The following is a 26280-nucleotide window of genomic DNA, read 5'->3' on the forward strand; positions in this document are numbered from 1 at the left end:
GTAAAGAAATTAAATAACTCTGGGAAAGTTTTCAGTTCTATTTTTAAAATACAGCAAAGTAAGCTATGAAAAAGGTTAGGGTTGTCATTTTTAAACCAGTAGAAAATGAAATATAAAATGAAATTTTCCAAATGTTATTAAATCACTTAACTGGTGATTAAAAATGCTGCATAAATGTAGTAATATAAATTTAATATGCAAAATATACTTAATGGTGATATATGGACTAGACATTTTAGATGTCTCGGCACTTGTAAAATTGTGGCCAGAAAAAGAAACTGTAACTACTTTCCCAAAGCAGTTCTAAGACTTTCCTCTACATATCCAAATGTAGGAAACTAATCAGAAGACATTTTCAGATGACTCTATATTTAGCTTTACTGTCTGTAACTTTCACTATATTTCAAGGATCCACTCCAGTCACTGTGTAATAATATGACTGAGTCATATCTACAGGAGCCCTTTCACCCCTTTTTTTAAAAGACACCCTTGTTCGTGGAACCAAAGGGGTGGGGTTTAGGGAGTTGAAGTAATCGTGCCTGGTTTTTCTGACATAGCCCTTCACACCAGAAATCGGGAATGGCAGCCAGCACCAGGGTTCTTCTCTAATTCAAGGAAACTACCTGCTGCTGTTTTACAGTCAGAGTCTCAGAATCTCAGATGTGAGCCATGAAGCAGAGACCGAATTTGAAACCAGCCCTATTCAGTGGCTTGACGATAGAATGAGAACAACTACGAAACCCTTCGGCGTATTATTTTGGGGAGATGCGGATTTGTTAGTGGTTCAAGGTTTACCTGAAACATTTGATAAATCAGAGAACATTCATAATGAAAAAAGACATCATTTTTACGTATTTAAATAGAGAAAGATTTCATTATTATGCCCAGCGTTGCCCTCGTGTTTGAAGAAAAGTTCAGAATTGCTTCTGTAGCGGATGCTTTGTTAGTTACTGTGTACCAATCAGTTACTTGTCCCAGATTTATTAAAGCCACTTGAAATAAATACTTCTGGCTGAAAAAAATATCTACATTTGACCTAATATCCTTCCGGAATCCAAAAAATGGGGAAGGGCACAGCGAATGCTATGTGGATTCAGTCTCTTAATGCTTTTGAAAAATAAGATTTTAGAAACATGATGAAGGAGAACACGTGGAATAAGTTGGTTTCTGAAGTAGATTTACAAGCCCCCATCTCGGGCCCAGACGTGCCTCTAAGGGCTAGTTGTGAACGTAGCTCAGTCTGTGTGAGGCTAGGGTGTTTCCTGCTTTATAGGGCTGAGGAGCTGCCTCAGCCTGGGCGTTTTCGAGTTGAGTTTACTCCTTCCCCGCCCCTCCCCATGGAGTGTCCTTTGTGTAACCCCAGTAATTCAGAAATTTTGCAGCCATGGGGACTTGCCCTATCATGTGACTCCGGTTCTAGTCGCAGGCTGTGATTGGTCATCAGCTAATTGGCGGTTCTCTATAAGAGCTCCCAGAGCTGGGGCTTAACTGAAGCTAACTCTCCTCCAGGCTTCAGTTACACGTATGTTGTAACATTGAGAAGAGAGTGATTCAGCAACATGTGATAAAAAGTTATCAGTGCCGCCGAGTGACCAGGCCAGTGCTAGGCAGGGAAGCCAGTCGCGGCTGATTGGATTAATCTCTGGCTTTTAGGGACTGGTAACTGTCACTTTAAGATTGTTTACTGATTAAACTAGGAAGAATGCTGTTGGAGATCTTTGCCAGGAACTTGTGTGGACTTATTCCTTTTTTCCTTCTCCTTTGTTTTGTCACAGGAATGAAACGCTGATAGCTTCTTACTTTGGAGGACTTCTGTGGAGGGGGGGCGGGGAGTTCCTAAGGATCTGAAACAAAGCTTTTTATCTCCTGGTGAAGATTGATCTAGTGGGGAAGAGAGAGTTTCTAGCTAACGGAAGCTGCAGCATTGTCCCCAGGAAATAATGCTTTATCCAGAATGGGTAAGTGAAAAAAATGGCATTGCCTACTAATGGATATCATCTGGTGCATGTTAGAGTTGTAAAATTGTTTGCAGATTCCTAATAACTCTGTAAAAGCCAAGAACACAAAAGCACGGGGGAGGAATTATTTTTTAAGGGTAGTTAGTGCAAGAATATAAAATAATAAGGGAACAAAATCAAGCAATTAAGAAAAAGATCAACTGTGTTACTTTTTAAAGTTTGAGTACATTTAATGTGAGGAGATGATTTTAAAGGGTAGGGAAAAACAGATAATCCAATGAATCTTTCTGTAAAATGGTAGCAAAAAAACGTCTTTTATGTACCCAATCTGCCCAATGAGTATGCAATATGCCAATAGGAGTGTGTTTCTTTAGGGCTAGGCTACTAGTATTCTTCTTTACATGTAAGTATCTAATGAAAATATTTAATAAATAACAGATCACATAAGGTATTTGGATAAATTTATTCTGGTTGTGATTAATGGATTGATGTGTGTGTGTGGGGGGTCTTTTTAATTATCTATGCATTGAATTTTGATATTGTTCCAATTTGTGGATATGTACCTTTGGTTAGACCCAAAAAGTGTTTTTTCCCCCTTCTGTATAGTTCATCTCATCTTAGAATGTTATCTTTAATGTTCTCTCTCTCTCTCTCTCTCTCTCTCTCTCTCTCTCTCTCTCTCTCTCTCTCTCTCTCTCTCTCTCTCTCTCTCTCCCCCCATCTCCTTCTCTCTCTCTGCTCTCTGTCTGTCTCTGTCTGTCTGTCTGTCTCTCATAGAACTTGAACCATTTTTAAGCCCTAGTTTTGAAAGTTTCCAGAGAAAAATAAGCATTTTCAGGATATAGTATTAAGAGCTTTTTTTTTCTAGTGCTGTAAGGAATTGCATTTTTGTATTTTACCCTAATTGATTTCTTCATATGATTTAATATGAATGATTGTGCCAAAATGGTTGACTATAAGAGGAAAAGAGAATAAGAATGATGGGTATACTTTCTTATTGGTCAGTAGGCCTAATCACGTGATCTCCTTATACATAATCAAAGACTAAAATACTAAATGCAAAAATATTGTTTCTTTTGGATTTTAAATTTTAAAATTGTGTTTGTGTGACAGGAAAGATATAACAACAAAAAAATGAAAGATTGATTTGCTTGGCAAGGGGTGTGTGTGTGTGCTTTTTCTTACCATAATTAAATTTGAAAAGTTTACTATGAAATAATGGCTCTTCTTCTATTATGGGAACATAGTTTCAAGGACTTAAATGCTTTTTCTGAGAAGATTTTATCATATTGCAATTACATATTAAATATATTGACAATATAACAAGGGTTAGGGAAGATGGTAGGGTAAGGAAAGAGAAGGAACACAACTTTACCTCTCCTCCCCTTCCTCCTCACCCCTCTCCAGCCCCCAGCTTTGGAAAATGTTTTGAATAATGCTTTCATAAAAATAGAACTCAAGAGTTTTGTGTGACTAGATTTATTAGTGGGGGGGGGGGTAGTGGAAATGTCTAATAAGAGAAGCAATAAAAGAAAGACTTTTCAGATAAGCATTCCTCTTCAGGGCACGGTTCTCCAGCAAATCAGAAAGAATGTGATACAACCTATTGTATATCACAATTGATTTTATTTAAGGTGTGGCTGACGGAACACCTGGAAACATTGTGCCTGCTTGTCCAAAGTACAGGAGTGTTGAAGTCCTTTAGTTTTTTGACAGTGATGGAAGTAAGAAGTTTGTAGCAAGTTTATTCATCAAACTAGTGATTTGTGATAACTCACGAATGATTCATTGCTGTATGTTTCATTTCTTCATGTTTTAATAGAGCTCCTTCTCCCACTGGCTGATCAAGTCTCACTGTCCTCTAGGCTTTTACTCATCGATTTGGAAATACTTGTTTGAATCACTTTAAAGTGTGCCTTACTGGGTCCCACTGGACGTGTTTGCATCCTATTATGTCTAACCATCTTTTTTCAGTTATTTCTTATTAATACAATTATATATATTTATATATATATATAAATATAAAATTCTTATTAATACAATTCAATTAATACAACGTAAAATGAACACCATTATGAGAAACACTTTAATTCTGCCTTTGGGTCCATTTAGGCATCTAGTGATATCATTCTGGGTGGATTCTCTGTGTTTAAACACGTGTGTAGGAAAAGAGAGCATTCATCTATCTACCTTCTCCATTATGACTCCCCTCTTCTACTACATGTACTAATTAGCCATATAAACATTTACCCCCATCTGGCTGTCCCTTTCATTGATTTTAATGTGGTGCATGTCATCTATGCCCGATTAAATGTTGCATTTAAGCATACATATTTGGGGGAGGCCTTCAATCACAGAGGAAACAAATGATCATTTATTTAGTGCAACCAAATTAAGCGTTATAATATTGTTCCTATGGCAACGGGGTAGTTGGGTGTTTTGAAATATAGCTATAAGCATTCATTGTGGAAATGTCATTCAGACCTCCCACAGCAGCCTCATTGGGTGAGAGATCAATGGGGAAAGGGGCAAGATGAGGCTGGGGAAACGGCACCTAACCCATGTGTGTGGCTTATGTTTTTCTACCAACTTCCCTGAAAATAAAATTACCTGCAGAATGGTATAGTTTGGGAGTCTAAGAACTAAATGAAGGCCAGTAGAAGAGGGAATCAGGAAAATGAGGGAAAGTGCAAGAGAGAGATTTAAGGGATAAGAAAGGTAGTAGAAAAATGTGCTCAGTAGCCGAAAGTCTTTTCTCCCATGTTAACTGTCAGGGGGAACATCTTGAACTGATTATGGTGTGACTTCAACATCTGAAAAGATTTCCTTAAAATGTGGTATGGGGGGAATTCCTTTGGTAGCAGTATGGTTTACCACTTTATATAACATTTATGCATCTCCCCTCTGTTATTCTGAGGTGCAGTCTTTTCCAAGAGGTCCTGAAAGAATCTTTGTTCATTGGTCATTTGGCTTCCCTTATGTGCTTTCCAGAGGAAGAGATTTTTTAAATATTAAATAAGATACTATTTAGTATGTTAAGAATATCATGACTTTAAATTGTCTCATCCTCAAGGGTACCTTTTTTGTAAGTGTTGAAATATGGTGAAAATTGTTTGCCTTGGAAAAGAAGTCGGGAGATTGACTATACATATTTTTACAGAAGTGAAAAGGTTTTTGTTTTAGATTTCAGGGAACTGGAGCTTAGCGTTGTAAGCAAGGAGTAATGCATTGTGATATAGTGGAAAGAGGCCTAGAGTTGGAGTTTTAAGATGCTAGGTTCAAATCCTACCTCTACTGCTCATCAACTTTGTTATCTCGAAATCTTGAAAATAAGGGGGTTGGACTAAATGGACTCTTTGTGGGCCTAATCTTTGATCTTGTATATTGTAAGACTCATGCCTCCCTAACCATTTTTCATTCCTGAACCTGTTTTTTCATAATCTTACTCCCATTTCATGGCTCATTCACACCTCAAGAGAGTGGAAAGTCAAAGGAAATGGGCATCGAATTATTCACTTTCTGATCAAGCATTTGGAGAGGAAGCTGTTAGAAGTCTTTACAGAAATAAGTAGGTTTCACTTGTTCATGTGATTCCTGGTGCCCCCCCCCCCATTATTCATAACCAAGAGTGAGCTATCCTTGAATGTTTTGAAAATGGCTCTTCATGGTCATTGTTTTTCTTTGATCCCATCAGGCTGTTTCCAAAATATAAGTGTTTCTAAAAATCAATATGTCTTCTTGGGGAAAGAAAAAAACTTTTTTTCTCTCTCCTCCTCCCCCAGGAGAATCCTTTTATTTAACAGCAAATTCTGTCTTTCTCCAAAATCTACTTCAGGTTCTTTCCTGAATGTAGATTGAAGACACAGGGTCTGTCTTTAATTTGGAAGAAAGAAAGGGGAGAATGTGGAAGAATAATTGTTTTGGTGATGGTGGAGAAATATGGGATGTCCTCCTCCCACACCAAATAACATGAAACATTCAGAACCACTTTTTGTCTTCTAGTAGCCATGTAGTTTTTCTTGGTTTCAATTTAGTAATTCATGGCAGATGATTATAAAACATAGCTATGACTCAAATCTGAGGAAAAACTATGTATTAATTTATATACCTTCAGAAAGACACTTTTGGCATAGCTCTGAAGTACTTATTAAAACCATATAAAAGCATTGGCATTCAACTCTATCTCATGTTTACTGTTTGCAATATTGAGGATATTAAAATTATAAATGCCATTATAAGTTTCTAAGCAAGTTTTTATTGGGCTGACAAATTACCTTTTTATTTGGAAAATTAAAGTTAGACATCTGTTTTAGAGTGGTCTTTAGATACTGATTGTTGAGTGCTCTAAATTTTTTTAAAAATTAGATGATGATTATTCTGATGACCCTGAGATTAAAGATTTAGATCTGAAAGGAATTTTAGAGATTATCTAATCTAATTCACTTTACAGATGAGGCAACTGAGATCAGAGATTGACTTGTGCAATAATAGTTAATTTATGTGATCAGATTTTTAAAGTTAGCAATACTTTACATACTATTATATGATTTCAACCTCATAGTAAATCATGGGAATTTTACTAGTGCTTTGGCAATTGTCCAGATGAGGAAACTAAACCTTGCAGAGGCATATAATTTCACACACACAATCTTCATCACTCAGATGAGGTGGTATGCCTAAGGTTGCTAGGAGATAAAGGTAAGATTGAGCAAAAAAAAAGAAAGTGAGATCTTTAAAATTTGCCTTTTTTTTTTCAAGCAAATAATGCTTAGCAGTTCTTTAGCCTCAAATGAACTTAAGAAAGAATTAGTCTTATGCCTCCTGCGCCCCACAACTGCCACTGATTCTCCCTCCCACTGTCACAAATCACAGATTGTTATAACTAATTGAAACTGTTTTTGTCTGCTAGGTTTTTCTTGCTCTTAGATCACATTTAATGTGGAAGTTATTTTTCTTTCTCAAAAAGTAACTTTGTATAATTCTAAATGTTAAAACTGTAAGTTTCAAATCTAGTAGAAATAACACTTTCTATAGAGAGAGGGAACAATGCCAAAATTGAATAAGGAGTTATAAAAGTATATCTAAAGTCATAAGGATTCAGAATAATAAGTAAGAGTATATAAGAATAAAACATTTGGGGATTTCATAGGCTGACTTAGATTAAGGTAGAGTTTTTGAGGCGTTTTTAATGTCCTTTAGAAGAAAAAATACAATCCTTTTCCACTCATCCATTCTCCCGCTTTAAAAAAAATCTTGGGAAATTAATGCAAAAATTGCTCTAAATGCTATATTAAGGAATGTAAGTAATCTAAGCCTTGGCATTTCCTGACTCAAGTTTCTAAATTCTCAACCTTTAACCCATTATGTTAAGTTCTTAAATGTATTCAAGTTTCTAGTAAAAACCATCTTGGTATTAGGAGATCATTTAAAATATGTGCCCAAATGTCTTGCCATTTATAAACAATGTCATAGTATATGCTTTATATGAATGTGTATATTGTATATATATATATAAACACACTATATATACATGTATATTGGACACATGCATATATTAAGTATATACTTTATATATAGGTTTTTATTCTAAAAAGTCATGACGTCTGAAAATTAATTTTTTAATATTTTGGGTATTATGTAAATTGGAATAATATAGAAATTGAAATATTTTAGATATATTTGTGTGCTATTATATAATGTCTGTTTTGGACTTTTTTATAGCAAATAATCACTAGAAATAAGCAAAGGCAATGATAAAAAAATAATTAAAAAGTTTTATTGAAAAGAAACTGCTACCTTAAAATAATAGCTATTTTCCTAAACATGGATATCCTAACCTTCCATGAAAAATAACCAATTTTTTTTTAGCAAAGTAGGTAGCAGAATGGATAGCGTGTTGAATGTCAAGAAGAACTAAGTTCAAATCATGCCTCAGACATAGATTTGTGATCCTGGACAAATCTCTTCATTTCTCTAGCTTAGTCTCCTCAATTGTAAAATGGGAATGGTTAGCAGTACCTGCCTCATAGGATAGTAAGAATCAGATGAGATAACATATGTGAAGTTCTTTGCAAAAGTTAGAGATGTAAAAATGTTAGCTATTATTATTGTGCTTATGGTGATGACGGATCTTAATATCTTTTACCAAAGATTAGCTCGGCAGAACCGAAGGATTATACTGAAAGTCTAACATCATTTAATTAATTAAAGGTTGCAAAGCAGAAAATCAGAATGGTACTTTTGTAATAAACCCCTTTTAGGTTGGGTGTGTATAAGAAGAAAGCTTTTCTGCCTTAAATCTTAATTGAGTTGAATAGTTTCATAAATAAAAAGTTTGGGGGATGAAGAAAAGGGACCAGATCACTGAAAACTATAAAATGTTACATTAGATTCACACAGGATTTTGGCAGAGATTTTTACAGATTGTTTTCAGAAATCACTCTAACTGAAATCTTTCAGTCTTTCCCATGTTTTTCATCTGTTTTGTTGAATGGCAATGAGCAGTAGAAACTCAAGGAACCATCATCATGCCAGTGCTATGGATCATGTTTCAATTCCTTTGAAAACGTTTACTGGTGTATTACTTGACTTCTTTCATGGCTGATTTCCTTCTTTTAATACCTGAAACTTATGGCCCCATTCTAGTTTGTATCACTGCTTTCGTGATGACTAACTAACATATAGAAAGTACTTACTGGAGGGGAAACACCATGGTCTGTCCAAGTGAGTGAAGTTGAAAGTCTGAATTTTTTTTTTTATTTGCACTGTAAAATACACTTGATTTTGAAATACACAGATGACGTTTTCTGCTTATCTCACAGTTTAAGTGGATCTATTTTAGTCATTTATAATCAATTAGGCAGTATATTATAGGGGAATTCCTGGTTTTCGGTTTGAGAATTTATATACTACCAGATTTACTAGTATAATTTCCCCTACTTTTCCCCCAAATATTTTCACCCTAGAATTGGGTTTTAGGTGAGAGGAGTAGGAGGCATGATGACTGGAAGCCCAAGTTCTGGTCCCTGCTTTCCTGCTTTACCAGCTGTTTGATCTTGAGTACAATCATATTAAATTCTATCTCACTTTCTTTATGTATAAGATGAAAGTTGGATTGGATGATCTATGCAAGGTATCTTTCAACACTGTGCTTTGGGATTTGGAGCGTTTCTTCCACAATCTTCTTTCAACTTTGAGACTTACTGACATTTAATAAAGAAATAAAGTAATCTTAGCTAATTAGCATGTAGATGTCCTGACATGTCTTTATTCATATTCTGTGAATTTTTCTTTAAAAATGAACATTTTCATCTAGGCCTCACAATGGGAATTGCTCCTATTTATAAATCAGTTGAATAAGGAAAGGGAAGATAAATGATTTTTTTGTTTATTTGTTTGAACCCTTACCTCCTGGCTTAAGAGTGAATACTAATCAGTTCCAAAGCAGAAGAGCAGTCAGGGCTAGGTAATGGAGATGAAGTGACTTGCCCTGGGACACACATCTAGGCAGTGTCCGAGGCCAGATTTGAACCCAGCACCTCCCATCTCCAGGCCTGGCTCTCTAACTACTGAGCCAACTAGCTATCCTTAGATCCTTGACTATTTTTAATGTGCCTGAAAAATGTGATGTTTTCATTAAGATTGGTCTTTAACTTCCCAATAGGTTTCCGTTCTTTAGATATTTTTGGTGTGGGATGATTAGCCTCCAAACACTTTGAACTGCACACCCCTACCAATAAAAGCATTTAAAATTTAAATTCATTGCCCTTCTGCTTTGGAACCAATACAAAGTGTTGACTCTAAGACATAGGGCGGGTTTTAAGGTAACAAACCACCGAACGCACTTAAGCAGGAACCCCAAATGTGTCTTCAGTTACTTCCCCTTCGTGTATAGAAAATGCCATTTTAATGCAAAGAGGCAGAAAACTTGTGATTGAAGAAACTTGGCCTCTGCGATCTAATGTTGATGAGGGCCCGCTCGAAAGCAAGGGACGGGCAAAGGCAGCCTCAAAGCCTTAGTCCATCGGCACGTTTACTTGTGCTCGTCGGAATCTTAAAGGCTGTAAAGCCGACAACATTATGGAGCCGATCACCGACCTCCGGGGACATGCGAGACAGAAAGGTGACGGGGCTGCGCTTTACCGCCTAATTCAGAGATGTTACAACTTGAGGAGGCTCCGATTGGAAGCACGAGACCTTGGAGGCAAGACTCAGGACCAGAAGCTCGAGCCAGAAAGTGTAAGCAGAGCGGAGAGAAGCCAGGCAAGAAGACTCCGACGGAGCTGCTTCCAATGGAGACCGCTAGTTTTTCATCCGCTCTCCAGGAGCCTGCTGATTGGCTGATCGGCGAAGAGATCCCTCCTCCTGCTGTGTAGAGTTGTCTGGCCTGGGGCTCCTGGGGCTTGATGGGGAGGCGGATGCTGGAGAAACAAGACAAAAAATAGGCTTTCCATCTGTTTTGCCGCGAATTATATTTATTGGAGAAGAAGCCTTGCCTTGCCTAAAAATTGACTGGGAGAAGCAGAATTCTGTTGAATGAAGAGCTGGCTGGACTTGACTGCCTACTTGAGCTGCTTTGCAATGAGGAGGCTTAAGGGGACTGTTGTGACTGAACAAAAGCAATACAAAGAGACCGAGACACAGAGAGAGATTTTAAGTTTGTGTTGGCCAAAGTATCCTCTTGCCTCGTTAGCTTAAGAGCAGTGGTTTTTGCCCAACGGCAAAAATGGTGAGGACCAGACAGGGAACAGTGAAAAAGAAGTGATTTTTAGATGCAAATTGTTCCCGATGGCAGCCAGGCCATCAAATTCTGGTTCCCTACTTGTAAGTTCCCCTGCACACAAGTCTCCCAATCCAGGGGCTCGCCAGGTTTCTGTGCTTACCCATCCTTTATTATGACTCTATTACACCCATTGATGCTAGGGTGTAATCCACGTTCATGGGTAAACTGTCTTGTGATGATGATTCACCCTTTTGCCTTCCTGTGCATAATTGTAATGTTTGATTATTCCCACTTTCACTTACCCTTTAGTTGTTTCCTATTTGAGCTCATGGTTAAGGCAGCTAGGCGACCCAGTGACTCAGGAGCCAGGCCTGGAGACGGGAGGTCCTGGGTTCAAATGTGGCCTCAGACACTCTCTTAGCTGTGTGATCCTGGCCACTTAACCCCCATGGCCTAGCCTTACTCCTCTTCTGCCTTGGAACCATAAGAAGGAATGTGTTGTTTTTAAGCGTTCGTGGTGCCATTGTGATTAGCTTTGTATGAATGGGAGACACACTTCTGGAGAGCCCCAGGAGCTATCGTGGCAAACGCTGCGAGAATCTTTCTCCCCAAAGCAGAATTAACTCTGTGATGGAGAGAGACCTAAAGTGGCACCCTCATGGCATAGCCAAGTCTTGAGCCCGTAACTCCCAGCATGAGTACGGTTTGGCCAAGGTAGCCGGGCCGCTGAGTAGGGCAAGAATGAGGCTCCTTGCCAAGTCTGGGCTATAAATGGTTAATCTGAGTGCATGTGCTGTTGTACTGATAGTTCCCTTCCTTATACAACGTGCACATTGGTTGAAATAGGCCTGCGCTTTAGGGAAATCACGGTGTCCCCTGGAGCAGCCACTGAGAGATGGAGGAAGAGGAATTAGACTATGGAGTACTCCAGGAGAGAGCTGATGAGGATGGCCTCGAGGGCCAGCTAAGTAAGGAGAGACATGGAGTGGCAGCATCAGATTGGGCGGCTGATTGCATGTGTGGGATGAGGAGGAATGAGGAGTTACAGGTAGCACTGAGGTCACCCAGAAGGTGAGCATCTAGAAGGTGGCATCGGTGCCTACAGGAGAGAGGGACATGGGGAATTTCAGAAGAGGGGCCTTTGGGAGGAAAGAGAATAAAATAAGATCGGTAAGGAGAACTACCCTCCCTCTGGGCTTGTTTCCCACACAGATGGAAAAGGGAGGAGGCAAGACTTGGCCGGTCGCTGCCCTGGCATCCAAGCATCAGAGGCGCCCGCTGGGCACTAGGTGATGTGAGGGAAAGAGCACCCTCCGTGTTCCCAGGGGCACCAGCGACGTCCAGTATAATAGCTAGTGTACGAGAGGCACAGTGGAGGTGACGAGCTCTGCCGTCGACTCTCTCAGAAAGGATGACCTGCAGCCTTGTCTTCCCACCCTGTATTGGCTGACTCCCCCCCGCCGCCGCGGTGGAGACCAGCGTGTTCTTCTCAGATGTGGATTGCGTGTTTATGCCACGCATCTATTCCCCCCGGCACCAGATTCCAATCTTTGTTCGTCCCCACCAAGCAGTGTGAAACCCACTGCAGCATGCATTCTTCTGAACCAAGGGACAGAAAGCTGCATCACATGAGTTAGGAGCTGAAGGTAGCTTGTGGAGAGCCTCCGGTGGCAGGCTGAAGATCAGCTGATCTGTAGGTAAAAAGAGCATCCCTGAGATCACTCCTGGGGACCTCTCAGAAGGACCTTGGAGTCTGCAGCGTGTTTGTGCCTGCTTAACTAACGGTGGTTCTCTCACTCATTGTCCCTGCCTTGGGGACATTAGAGAAAGGTATCAGGGAAGGAGGGAGGGTAGGCGAGTCCTTGTTACTCTCCCTCCTTAGCCCTGGCAGGGACAAAGCACATTCCACTGTCTGATATCCTTAAAGCCCCCAAGCAGCCAATGCTGGCGGCTGCCGCTGCCATGGTTGCTCTTTCAAAGCAAGGAGGTGGAGTAGGTGGTGGTGGGGGTAGGAGAACAGACTGGAGTGATATGGACAAAATGTTTTTCTTTGTATTCTTTTTTTTTTAATTGTGGTTGGGAAATGATGTGAAGAGTGGCGGATTTTTAAAGTTTTTGGAACCATTTCTTTTATTCCTAAAACATCAACATAAGAAACGGATGGGAAGACATCAAAGTTTGGTAGAAATTTGTTTTGGAAAATAAATTGTATTTTTTTCCAAGTGTAACCAAAATGGAAGTGAAATATTCCTCCTCTGCTCTTTGTCAAATTTATGATGAACTTTTCAGACTACTAATAGATACATATGTGAAAAGCCATGCCTGTGTGAAGAAGGGTTTCAGCTAACAACTTTTGTGAAACAATGAAATAGAGACATTTTTATTATCACCATACAGACATTTTTGTAGTTGTCCATGTTCCATTAATACACAGGAAAGCAATGAATGACTCTGACTTTAAAACACAGCGCTGCATTCCTTGCTGTTTGAAAAATGCACTACTGACCATTGAAGACCCTTTTTAATGACAAAACTAGATTCATTTCTGTGTCTTTTATTAACCCAGGTATTAGACTGGAGAAGCATCGAATGGACTGGCTACACAAATCAGAACTAGAATCCAAGTGTCCCCATCTTCCAATTCTTTTTTTCTTTCCATTGTAGTATTGTCTCCCTTATCCTGTCTATGGGATGGAGAAACAATTGGTAGGTAAGGGAAAAGTTTCTTTCTTTATCTAAAGTTTAACTGTTGTCTTCCTACACAGAAGAACTCATGAATACAAATGTGGAGACTCAAGAATGTTTCAACCTACTGTTTCAGCTTCGCTTCTCTTGATTGTTGAAGTCTGTTACTCATATCCATTTGGATTTTTTTCTGTGGGGATTGTTGGAGGGATTGAATCTTGATCTAGAGCTTGGGGCTTGATGTAGCCTACACTCTGTTACCTTTAAATAAGAGCATCTGGATAACATCACTGCTGTTCCTCTTAGATTTAGACTCTGGGCCAGGTATCATCGATGTGGGGAAGACCTTTTATAGGAGTTCCTGAAGGAACAAATTCCTTTTATAGAGTACTCACTCTTCATTTTATACTTCACTTCATATTGGCCAATTATATCTGTGCTTACATCTGTCAAGAAAAAGTATGGGATCAAAATGTTTGCAGGGTAGACACCTTCCTGGAGAAGAGTCCTTAAGACACTGGCTTTCTCTCTGTTAAGTAAAATGTTTTAAAAAATAATCACCAAATAAATACAGCAGGATCTTATATCATCCATACTTTTTAGTCATTTCTGCAACTGAAGATGTGTCATACTATGGAATATTATTTCCCCAAAGTCTGTTTCCCTCTTATGTTTTTATCCTATATACCCTTGATATATGTGTATATTCATCTCATGCAAAAAAGAGATGAGAAAGTAGTTTTTCTCATGGGTCAGCTTTTAATTGAAGTCTTTTCAGTTGCCTTTGTTGGAATAATATCATTCATCTTTTTTCCCTATTTATTTGCTACCTTCCCTTTTTTTCAGATATCTTGACATTTTATTTTTCAGTGCTTTCAAAAATTTCACAACAATCTCAAATATCTCCCTGACACACACTTACCTTTTTAAACTCAGTGTTTTTCTTTGACTTTGAGCCATGGAGTTCTATAATTCTAGAAGAATCAAAATTATTAGTGACCCCAAAGGAGTCACTTGATGACTAGGTGGTAACATATTACCAATGATATGGAACCATGAGTAATGAATCTTGGGCAGAACTCTTGGGTTCAAATCCCATCTCTATTGCTTATACCTAGGTAGCCTGGAAGAAATCATTTATTTCTCAAGCCTCAGTTTCTCATCTCTAAAATAAGAGAGTTGACCTTTCAGGGCCCTTCCTGAGAAAGATTTATGAACCTTTGAGAATTTATTAACATCCAAGAAGTATGATAGGAAAAGGAGGTAGATTAACTATGTAGCAAAGATGAAGGACAATAGATAGCCTGAATTCTGTACTAGCACCCATAGAATGTTAAAATACAAAGACAGAAAGACGTTCCTTCTGGAGGAAAGTGCAGGGGTGAGTAGGGAGGCAGATAAATCTTTTATGGGATTTAGCCTTCTGGAATACTGTTAAGAACATCAACATGGATATCACAGATCCAGTGAAGCATGCTCCCTGAAATTAAATTGGGCTTTTTATACTTTTCATGGAACTCTTGAGGAATCTAGATCCACTTACTTATTACTGATGTTATACCTTTTTACTCCAAACCAGGAGATTTACAAGCCCACATTATAAATAACTTCAAATTTAATATCTTCTCTGTCTACTTGTTAAAAAACCCAAACATATGACTTGTACTAAAAGTCATCCAATTAAAATCAGGCTGAGTTCCTCTTTTTTTTTTTAAGCCTGTGAACTTATTTGACCCTGTCTAGTAAATGACTTGTAGTTCTCTGCAATTTATTTTTTAAAGATATTTTATTTTCCCAATTCCATGTAATAACAATTTTCCACATATATTTTCTGACATTATGAGATCCAAATTGTCTTTCTCCCACCTCCTGGAGATAGTAAGCAATTTCACCTGGGTTATATATGTATATCAGGCAAAAGCTATCTCCATTGTTGTAAGAGAATACTCATATAAAGCCAAACCCCCAAAATAAAAACACGAATTAAAGTGGAAAACAGTATGCTTTGATCAGCATTCCAACTCCTACAATTCTTTTTCTGGAGGAGGACAGGCATTTTTTGTCATAAGTCCCTCAGAATTGCCCTGGATCGTTGGTAGCCAAGTCTCTCACAGTTGATCATCATACAATATTTGTGCAATTCCTTCATCCACTATTGAGGTTTACACTCATCCAAAAAGCTTGACGTCTTTGTCAAGACATGACAGCTTGCCATCTTCAATGATATATTAAGAAGAGGTCTTAGCCTATAAAATTAGAAATAATTTACATAAACAATGGGGAAAAATGAAGCAATATGAATTGCATTTAGATCAGTATGCATATTATTTTCTAAAAATTCATAGACAAAAGTAGCAAAATGTTAGATAACATGCCATCATTAATCTACACATTTAAGTCAGCATTCCAAGCAATGAAGGGCAGTATTACTATAGATCATAAAATGGTGGAGAATGGACCCAGATGCCTTAACTTTTGAGATACCAAAAGATCAAATAGGAAGAAATGCCAAACATCCAAGGTACAAATATGGTAGATCATTACCTTCATTATTTATCCTTTTAATAACCCCTTTTCAGTTCCTTATAACAATTGCTAGAAAAGAAAAAAAATGTTGCAAATCCCAAATACACTCTTCTTGACTGATACATTAAAAAAAAAACCCTCTTGTTTTGTGTGTGTGTGTGTATTAGTGTATTTATGTTTTCTTGAATGAAAGCTCAGAAAAGGAATTAACCTTGCTATTACAATACAACCAAGTTGTGAATCTCTTATATTAAAAAAAAAATAGGAATTTGTAAAAATAATCACAAACTTAATTTATATTCCCACTCGTCTATCCCTTTCCTTTACTCCTACTGACTTGCTGCTGAACAGGACACTACAAATTTATATCATTTAGCCTCCTTACTTGGCCTTTATTATACTCCAGCCCTCTCAATCACTCTCCCATTCTGTAATCTTGAATTGACTCCTTCCCTGCTTCCTATGTATATATTCCCTGGAGGGCACCATCTATTCAGTTTTTGTTCAGTATATCTCCATTCCCTTTCTTAGCCAGACTCCTAGAAGAAGCTGTATCTATTCATTGACTCCACTTCCTTTCCTCTCACTCAGCTCATTGCAATCTGGCTTCTTATTTCTTCACCCAACCGAAACCGCTCTCTCCAGAATTGCTTTATTTCTTTGTGGACCGCTCTCTGCTCTTGTACAGTCTCTCCTTTTCTGTTTTGTGACGGTTCTCCTCTCTGGCTGCTCCTCAGTCTCTTTATCGTCTCTATCACAACACTTGGCTTGGGCTAAATCCCAAAGACTATGTCCTGGGCTCTCTTCTTTTCCTTCTTTGATCTCATCAACTATCTCGGGTTTAATATCTCTGCAGATAACTCCCAGGGGTATATATACAACCCTCCACCTTAATCCCAAACAGCAATTGCCTATCAGGTATTTCAAGTTGGATATGATGGCTTCCCATATCCAAAATGGAACTCCTATTTCCCTTCTATTGTATAGGCAGTTAGGTGTTACAGTGGATAAAGCGCTGGAGCTGGAGGCAGGAAGACTTGAATTGAAATTCTACCTCAGACTCTTACTAGCTGTATGACCCTGAGTGAATCATTCTGGCTTTGTCTGCCTCAGTTTCCTCATCTTTAAATGAGGATAATCATGGCCCCTACATATGCCAAGGTGTTTGCAAGGATAAAATGACAGTATCTGTAAAATACTTTGTAAACCTTAAAGGACAATCTAAGTGTTAATTGTTCATTGTATTTTTGTTTCTATTTCCTATTTCTTTTGGATTAATAGGTTGTCCCTCCAGTGGGGAAGAGTAAGCTAGTTATCAGTTATTTGACTGAATTGACTAATAGCCACTGATCAAGTAACTCTAGACAGTGTAGTTGAACCAGTTGTACAAGTCACCCAGTTTTGTAGTGGTGGTGTTGTTTTTTAATAATTCTTATAGCCAAGCTCTTTCTCATTTAAATTTTTGGTAGTCCTAGACTGTTATAACCAGAAGGGATGTTGGGAAACTTATAGTTTCAGTTCTATACCTTTTTATATAAAATTAAGACTTTTCTTCCTGAAACAGGATGTGACTTATTTAACAGAGTTTTAAAATTGGAAAGAACCAACAGACCTTGTAATAATATACATTGAAATTGAGAAATAGACTGTTTTGCAAATGTATGTATCCTGGGACTTTCCCCCTTTTCTCCCCCATATAAATAGACAAATTATTATCAGCATCAATAAATGACACATGTTTTAGACCCTTGATATTCTGGGCCTAGTCTAAGGCGTATTCTAAAGTGATTATGCAGTGGCCAGGCACTGTTAAATGAGTCAGTTCCTGCAGTTTGGTTAGAAGTTCTCAAAAAGTATTTCAGAATGTGGATGTGGTCAGCAGAGTCATTTTCCAGGCATCTAAAAGGAAACCCACATCAACTGTAAAAATTGAACTTTGAACTGGTTGCCCTACAATAACAAAACTTTATAGCACTGCTTCCCCCAGAAGGGAAAGCTAATAATTCTCTTGACTGTCTTTTAGACTTTCAGATAGTTTGATTTTATCTCTTGTCTTATCCTCAGTACCTTGAATTTTTTTTGTCTTTTCATTTCACACCTTGATGAAATTTGAATGTATGCATTTGTACAAAACTATATATTTGTGCAGAACAGAAGGGGAAAAGGGCATTTGCAAAAAGAGGCGTAAAATGAAGTTTAGAACAGGAAACCTTGGCAATTTCAATAACAGTGGAAGAAAACTAAGGAGGTTTCTAATTATAGTATGATATATGAAAATTTGATGTATTTGCTAATTAGGTTCTGAGCATTAATTAAGTTAGTCACTGTTATAAGTATTCAGACCGTGCTGATATAATGTTTAAATTATAAATATGAGTATACACCCTCAATAAGCAATTCAAAAACAACAAAAAAAGACATAAGCAAAAAGCATTATACATAAACTTCTGTCACTATAAAAATATGTAAATTACCTTAATTAGAAAACTCATCCTACTTCTTTTTTACCTCTCTTCTCTCTGTCTTTTTCTATATATTTTTCAGTTTTTCTTTCTTTTGTTGCTATCCAATCATTCCATGCCTTTCCACATTTAGGTTCTTCACAGATAGGTTTTTGTGGTAGTAGTTCTCCATTATATTACTAAACAACTATTTGTTTAGTTATTCCTTGACTTTTTGCTATCTATAGTTATTCAATTTTTTGTTATTACAAATAATGTTCCTGAAGTATTTTTGTCGACTTTAAGATTTAAAGGGCCTACCTAACTTATTATAGCATTTAATACTGTCATTTAACCTAAATTTTAGGAAATGACTATTTTGAATGTTTTCCTCTTTGTTATCCATAAATTACATGAAGTTATTGATTTGGTATTTAGCTGTCAGTTTTATTTATCATCTTGAAAGTAGTTTTGGCTTATGTAACATAGAAGCCAAAATTATAGATACAGAATTTGATATGTTTTGATTCAAAACCAAAATTAAGCTGTGAAAGTAATCTTAATATCTTTCGATACTTGTTGATAAGTCTTTTTAAATAGGTGGCAGGAAGCAGTAGTAATACTACTTTTATACTTGGAAAGTAGCTTATTGTACAATTTTCTTAGAATGGTGCCATTTAACAATGAAGCCAAATTAAATTTAGCTTTTGTGAGGAATACAAGATACCGCTTGGTGAGCAGAAGAATTGATAATCCCTCTTTTGGGCCCACACCAGCAACTATATACCCAACTCTTCCTTTCAGTCCAATCCAATCTGATATTCCATGAAACATTTATTAAGAGCCTTCCCTTAAGCACTAGGGATACAATTAATAAAAAGAAAGAAAGACCCTGCCCAAAGGAGCTTACAATCTAATGAGAGGTGGCAGAGGCAGGCAGAGCAGCAGATGCAGAGTGGCCCAGTTTCTGCCCTCTATAAAGGAAGGCATTAGAAGGAGTTGTCTAGTCTAACAGTTAGAGAAAGAGGAGTCTGAAGGAGCTGATGTCAATCAAGGCTTTAGTTAGCAACATGGTGATGAGATTAGAGGAAAGGGAAGTGCCAAAGGGAATCCAGAATAGGAGGAAGGAACTCCACATCTTTCTTTTCCCCACATGGGCTACTTTCAGCTTAAACTGGTCCTAAGTTTTTAGTCCAGATTTATTGTGTCTTTCTCCAATGGTAGGAAGTTATAAAATATGGATGAATAACATATTTTAATTCTGTTTACAAGCCCCATGTTTTGTCAAGAAATATCTCCCAGCTATAATTGCAAATGTCATAATTATATCTATTTAATTATATCTCTCCCTCTCAGTACTGCATTTCCAAGTGCCCTCCTCTAAATGACGTTTAACCCCAAAGATCTCACATAAAGAAGCCAGCAGCACAATAAGCAAACATATTAGTTCAGTGAAACTAGTTTCTTAGAGTAAATGGCAAAATAGGAAGAAAAATTAAAGCCTTAAATCTCCCTGGAAAGGAAGAGACAGAAATCAGAAGAGAGGAGTGAAATTCACTGAAGTTCTTTATTAGTTTGCACAAGAAAGTGCCTGTATCGGGCCACTGGATTTCCTGTCCATTTGTGTGTTAGGATTTAGGCAGAGTAGGAACTCCCCTGGCCCCTCACATCTACAGTGTTCTATTTTCTCACAGGGCAACGGGCCTGTCTTTTTCCCTTTATGGAGTTCGTTCGTTTCTTACTTCTCTAGTGAGGGCAAGAGGAAGTCTGTCCATTCAGTGACGGTCCCTTTGCTCTTTGCATCAGAACACAGAGGACTTCTGTTCCCAAGATATCCAACTTTTAGTCATACTCAAATCCTTAGCATCCCAAAGGATGCTACAGAGGAATGAGTTAGGTAACATTCTTCTTTAGATTTTACTTTTGGTAGAAAAGCAAGTCCTGATACTGTGAATATTTTGGATCACATTCAGGAAGCTTACCTTTTAGACATTGCAAACAGCAGAGACCTTTGTGCTCATGTCCATTTTATATTTCCTTTCTTTTTGTTGTTCCCCTTCACAGACATTTGTGGAGGAGTAACTGGCTGAAAAGAACTCTGCAAACTATTATAGAGAGCAATTAAGGGATAACATCTACAATTTCACATCACATTTTAGAACTCTGTAGCATCTTAATCCCTTTAAATGATGCATAGCTTTTTAATGTATTCTTATTCCAAATACTCCACTTTACCTTGGAATAGCAAGTTGTAACGTATGAATGAAATACCACATACTTGATTCATTTATCTTTTTTAAATTAGTCTAAAATACTCCCACAGCAATTGGACTCAAACAACAGAATCAGAATCCTTTCAATGAAACAAAAATAGTGCTAAGGGTTATAAATCAAAGACATAGGAGATTTATGTACACACCCACCCAAAAGCTTTCTCATAGCCTGGTTGGCCCTATCTCTCATAGGTGACTATCTCACATTATCTGGTACTCATCATAAGAAAAACAGTCTTCGATGTTCTTTTTTTCCTCTCTCTTTTTAAAACGTCTATCTTAGAATCAATCCTAGATGTTGGTTGCAAGCCTGAAGAGTGGTTAGGGCTAGACAGTGAAGGTTAAATGACTTGCCCAGGGTCACACAGACTAGAATATAGTCTAAGCCCGGCCCTCTACCCATGGAGCCACCTAGAAACACTCTTAAACTCACAAGTGGGAAGTCCCAGATTTTCCATCCTTTTAAAAGTTCACAAAGTCTTTATCTAGTGAGGAGGAAAATAGAGGTTGACAGAGACTCTCTTGTCCCCAACCAAGGGGACCTTGGCAAGGGCTTGCCTAGTTGAAGCTACTCCGTCACTTAGATTCCCTGCCACTGAAATACCTGATTCCCCAGGCCGGGCGACCCTTAACCAGTGTTAATGTGCTCCTCTTATTTCTCTGGCTCTTACCGTCCAATGGTTGTGTGCATTTTGCTCCTTCCAAACTGATTACAGATTTTTCACGCTTACTTTAATGTCTTTTCTCTTCTGATAAAGGTATCAAGGTGGAAGAGCCATCTTATTCGTTATAGCCATTAACAGGGGTTTAATTCAGTCCATCTCTGTCTTTGCACCAGGAAATTCAGTGTTCTTGCCCCCCCCCCAAGCTGGATAACCAGTTTCCATATCAGTTTACCCTTTAGCAACAGACATGTTATTTCTGTTTCCTAGACAAAGTTCAAAAATGACACCCCATTCCTTAATGCCCACCAGAGCCTTTCAGCCTTTTCTAGCATCATGAATGATCACAAAATAAACACCGTTAGCCTTGATGAATTTTCTTACAAGAGGTAAGGTTTTTGTATAGTGTGTGATCCAGCAGGGACTTTTTGAGCCATGAGATTAGGCGCCGATACTGACTAGTTATGTGGCCTTTGTCAATTTTTGTGTCTTGGTTTTCTCTTTAAAATGAATATAATGCACTTTGTACCCCCTTCCCAGAATTCCTGTGAGGAAACATACTTATTAAACCTCAAAGTGCTATAGAAATATGGCATAAGTGGTTTTACCTATCTGTCATTGTATTATCTTGTTATCCCATTTGTTTGTAACTGTCCATTCTGGTCTTTCCCACGTCCTGACCTAGTTACCTTTTTTAAGTGAAAGTACTTGTTGCTCCTTTGACTGAAAATAACTCTTCTTACTTCTAGTCTTTCAATAACCAAGATCCTATACTTTCTTATGAATCATGAATCATCGAGATATGTAGTACCTTAGGGCAAAATTCCTGTCTTGACCTCTTTCCTTAATATAGAAAGAAGAACTAAGTTTCTCCTTTGTTCCTTACTGTCAATCCAAATAGTGGTTCTGCTATTTCCTCTTTCAACCCTGACATAAAATATGTCACTGTCCTTTCCTTCAGAAAGAAATAGCTTCCTTCTCTGATCTCTTGACTCTGGTCAGTCCTATGATTAACCTTCTCTTTCTCAGCTGACTCCTTGAAGAAAGTTCTTTCCATTTAGTCTCTACTCTAGTTCATGAAATCATAGATTTAAAGCTGAACATCTTTAAAAGAGGTCTGCTAGTCTAACCTCCTCATTTATTTATAAAGTGCTTTGCAGACCGTAAAACATAATAAAAATGGTAGTTTATCTTTTTGTCATTATTATTGCAATGGGATTTTGGCATGTAGTCTTTTGATTTTTCATCATGAAACCACTGTTTTATCATATTTAATATTCACTAATTAAGTATACCTTTGACAAACAGTCCCCCTCTCCCTCTCCCTCTCCCTCTCCCTCTCTCTCTCTCTCTCTCTCTCTCTCTCTGTCTCTCTCTCTCTCTCTCCCCCATCTCTCTCCCTCTCCCCCTCTCCCCCTCTCTCCCTCTCTCCCTCTCTCTCCCCCCTCTCTCCCTCTCCCTCTCCCTTTCCCTCTCCCTCTCCCTCTCCCTTTCCCTCTCTTCATCTCCCTCTCTCTCTTCCTCTCCCTCTCTCCCTCTCTCTCTCCCTCTCTCCCTCCCCCCCTCTCTCCCTCTCTCCCTCTCTCTCTCTCTCTCTCCCTCCCCCCCTCTCTCCCTCTCTCTCTCTCTCTCTCTCTCTCTCTCTCTCCTCTCCACTTTCAGATACATTAAGATTGCATTGTAGTGTTCCATTTCTGTATATGTTTCTGTAATTCCAGAATAATTCTGCCTTTTCTTTTAACAATGACTTTGATATAGCAGCAGTAAAAATACCTTTTCCTAACCTTCATTACATTTGTCTTTGTATTGCTTTTACTCATCTACCAAAATTTTATAAGCTTAGTCTGGAGAAATCAAAGCAGCCCCTCCAGTTTGTCATACACCTCTGAATGTGATGGTTTAATTTTTAAGAATTAGTTAGGAATTATTGCAGCAATGATTTGTCTGTTCTTGGTATTGGTATTTTTCCCGTTTAAACTGCACTTTCCTTTGCACTTTGGTGTGATTGATCCTGTTTCATTTGGACTTGAATGATACTTGAAGCCCTTAATTCCCCCGAACCAACCATAGCTACAATATCTCTAGCTGGCATTGAGTTGTGCTTTTTAACAGGAGCCCCTTTTACACTTTCCTTGGAGTAAGATTCATTCTTAAAAATGACAATTAAAAACAAAGAGCAATGAAATATGTACATAGCATGATACCCGCCATTTATCTGATAGAAAATTCACCTAAAAACAAGAAAACGAATACAATCTTGTCTCATCTGATTAGTGGCAGATTTTGAGTCAGCTTAGTGTCAACAGAAGCTGACACAAATGACTTTTGCTGTCACAAAATGAAACCAAAGTGACTGCTTATCCCAAGTAATCACATTTCCCAAGTAATGCACATCCATAAATGTTGTCAAAAATGTAACCCACTGGAAGACAGAATGTTTCCCCTTTATCTCTTGTGCCTCCAATGTCTAGTAAATGCCCGGCATGTATGTAGTAGGTGTTCAGTAAATGTTAGTTAAATGCTTATAAAATGCCTCAAAATCAGAAACCAATGAGGAAATATAAAAAACATTATGTACATTGGATTTCTCCATCTATTTCTTTTGCAGTTATATAACCAAGAAGCCTATTTGCCATTCACAAAATTATATGTGTCCACATACGTTTTATTAGCACCCACCCATGGTGCAGTTGGTAGCTTTCTATTTGCTAGAATTCCAGTACTCAGAAACATTAAATATCCCAGATCTCCCAGATCTTTTCAAATTTGTAAGTTTATGCTTAAGCCCAAGGGCCCTTTTCCTTTGATAAGAAGGAGGAAAGGAAACCAAGCCAAGAGTAAAGCCTAGGACCTTCCACCTTTTCCCCCTTTATTTAAGCTCTCCCACTTCTTCCTCTGGACCCACAGTCTTTAGTGAGGCTTTAATTATTTGCTGACTTAAAAAGAGAAATGAAATAGAGCATCTCAGAAGGAAAGTTTAATCCCTTATAGTGATTACAAAGCATACTGGACTTTTCCCCAGGGGAATCAAGGGAAATCACCTCTTTATTCACAGGTGAGAAACCAAACTGTTCTTGGTGAAAACCTTTCAGTGACTTGCACAATGCATAGGGCTCTCCTTATGCATAGCTACCTAGAGGCAGCAAGGTGATGAATAGAATACAGCATGAGCCTCAGAATTAGGAAGGCTTGAGTTCAAATCTAGCCTCAGACTTTTATTAGCTGTGTGACTCCAGGCAAATCACTTAACTCCTGTCTACCTCACTATCCTTATTTACATAATGAAAATAGTTATAGTATGTACCTCAGAAGGTTATTCTGAGTATAAAAATGAGACAATATTTATAAAGCACTTCACAGTGCCTGGCACATAGTAGACAATAAAAGTAATTCCTTCCTTCCTTCCTTCCTTCCTTCCTTCCTTCCTTCCTTCCTTCCTTCCTTCCTTCCTTCCTTCCTTCCTTCCTTCCTTCCCTCCTTCCCTCCTTCCCTCCTTCCCTCCTTCCCTCCTTCCCCCCTTCCCCTGCCTCTCTCTCTTTCTCTCTCCCTCCTTAAAAAATGTTCTAGGTGTTGCTTTCTACATGAGTCCTACAAAAACTTCTGCAAAGGGCCTTGCACTATAGATAATCTCCTTTGAAGTCTAGGAAATTTTTCTCTGGGCTCCTATTTCCAAAGACCATCAAGATTTCCTCCACAATGCATTCCTACCACTCTAAGGGCATTCCTACTGGAATTCCAAATAGGACAAGTATGCTCAGTTAGAGACTAAAGAAAACAAGGTCAAATAACCCCCCCCCAAAATAGCGAGGATCCCAAGAAAAGAGATTAAGCACTTAGAGGGTTGATTTCTAGGCCAAGTGATAAAACTCTGGACCTGCAGACCAAGAAAAGATCTCAGATAAGCTGTCTGAATTCAGGTTGCAAATAAGACGCAGCTTAAGACAGCTTAGAAGTACAAATTAAAATATGATCATTTTTGAACAATAATCGTGTGCTCTGGGCACAGATTTTATTTGAGGGGCACATAAAAGCCCCACATTTTATATTAGCTGCAGTAGTCATGCTAGTTTATAGTAAGGTGGCAGGTATTGGTACATAAACATTCAAACAAAGACAGTCTCAAAAGAATTGGCCTGACTTTTAAAGAAATGAACCTAAAACCTCACTACTGTGTAATCGCCATTTAAAACAGGAGAGGGAAAAATTGCTATTCTTTTGTAGTGGATCTAGAGTCTATCCAGTGATGAAAATCTTATGTGGAGAATATCTCAAACGATTCCTTGAAAACACAAGACTCCACATGTAATCTAAAGCCTTTGATTGTTTGATTGAGGCTTTTCAACCTCACGCTTACACCAGTATCATTATCCTTCTTATGGAAAGGAAAAATAAGTTTATTGGACTTTTTTAAAAAAGCAAGTTAAGGGGGCAACTGGGTAGCTCAGTGGATTGAAAGCCAGGCCTAGAGACGGGACGTCCTAGGTTCAAATCTAGCCTCAGACACTTCCCATATGTGTGACCCTGGGCAAGTCACTTGACCCCCATTGCCTAGCCGTGACCACTCTTCTGCCTTAGAACCCATACACAGTATTGATTCCAAGATGGAAGGTAAGGGCTTAAAAAAAAATAAAATAAAAAAGCAAGTTAAAGCTAAGTATACTCATGTGTCTATACAAGCATAGTGAAGTGGGATGTTGAGTAATTATTCTGTAATTAACAACATCATTCCAAATAATTCAGTCCAAAACAACCCATTTCCTTAGAAGTAGATTCTAACTCTATTTAATTTTACCTATAATACACAATTAAGGGGGCTTCATAAGTTTTCATATGTAGCCTGAAGTAGGAAGATGTAGTGGTAAGTCAGTAAACATTTATTAAGTGCTTTCCATGTGCCATGCACTGACCAAAAAAATAACAACAAAACCCTAAAAATACAGTCCCTGCCCTCAAGGAGCTTGCAGGAGCCAGGAAGCCAACAAATTTATACAAATAAGCTATACACAGGACAAA

The 26280-nt window shown here is 38.1% G+C and overlaps 1 long non-coding RNA gene across 1 annotated transcript in view; it reads left to right on the top strand.

Moving 5' to 3' along the window:
- Positions 1 to 1416: 1416 nt before the first annotated feature.
- LOC103099990 (uncharacterized) overlaps positions 1417 to 26280 on the top strand; it is a 69480-nt gene continuing 44616 nt past the window's right edge. The window contains exons 1-2 of the long non-coding RNA XR_466952.3: positions 1417 to 1659; positions 1776 to 1958. This is a non-coding gene — a long non-coding RNA (uncharacterized LOC103099990). The remainder of the gene's footprint in view (positions 1660 to 1775; positions 1959 to 26280) is intronic.

The sequence above is a fragment of the Monodelphis domestica genome, chromosome 4, assembly GCF_027887165.1.
Source record: "Monodelphis domestica isolate mMonDom1 chromosome 4, mMonDom1.pri, whole genome shotgun sequence".
Lineage (NCBI taxonomy): Eukaryota > Metazoa > Chordata > Mammalia > Didelphimorphia > Didelphidae > Monodelphis > Monodelphis domestica.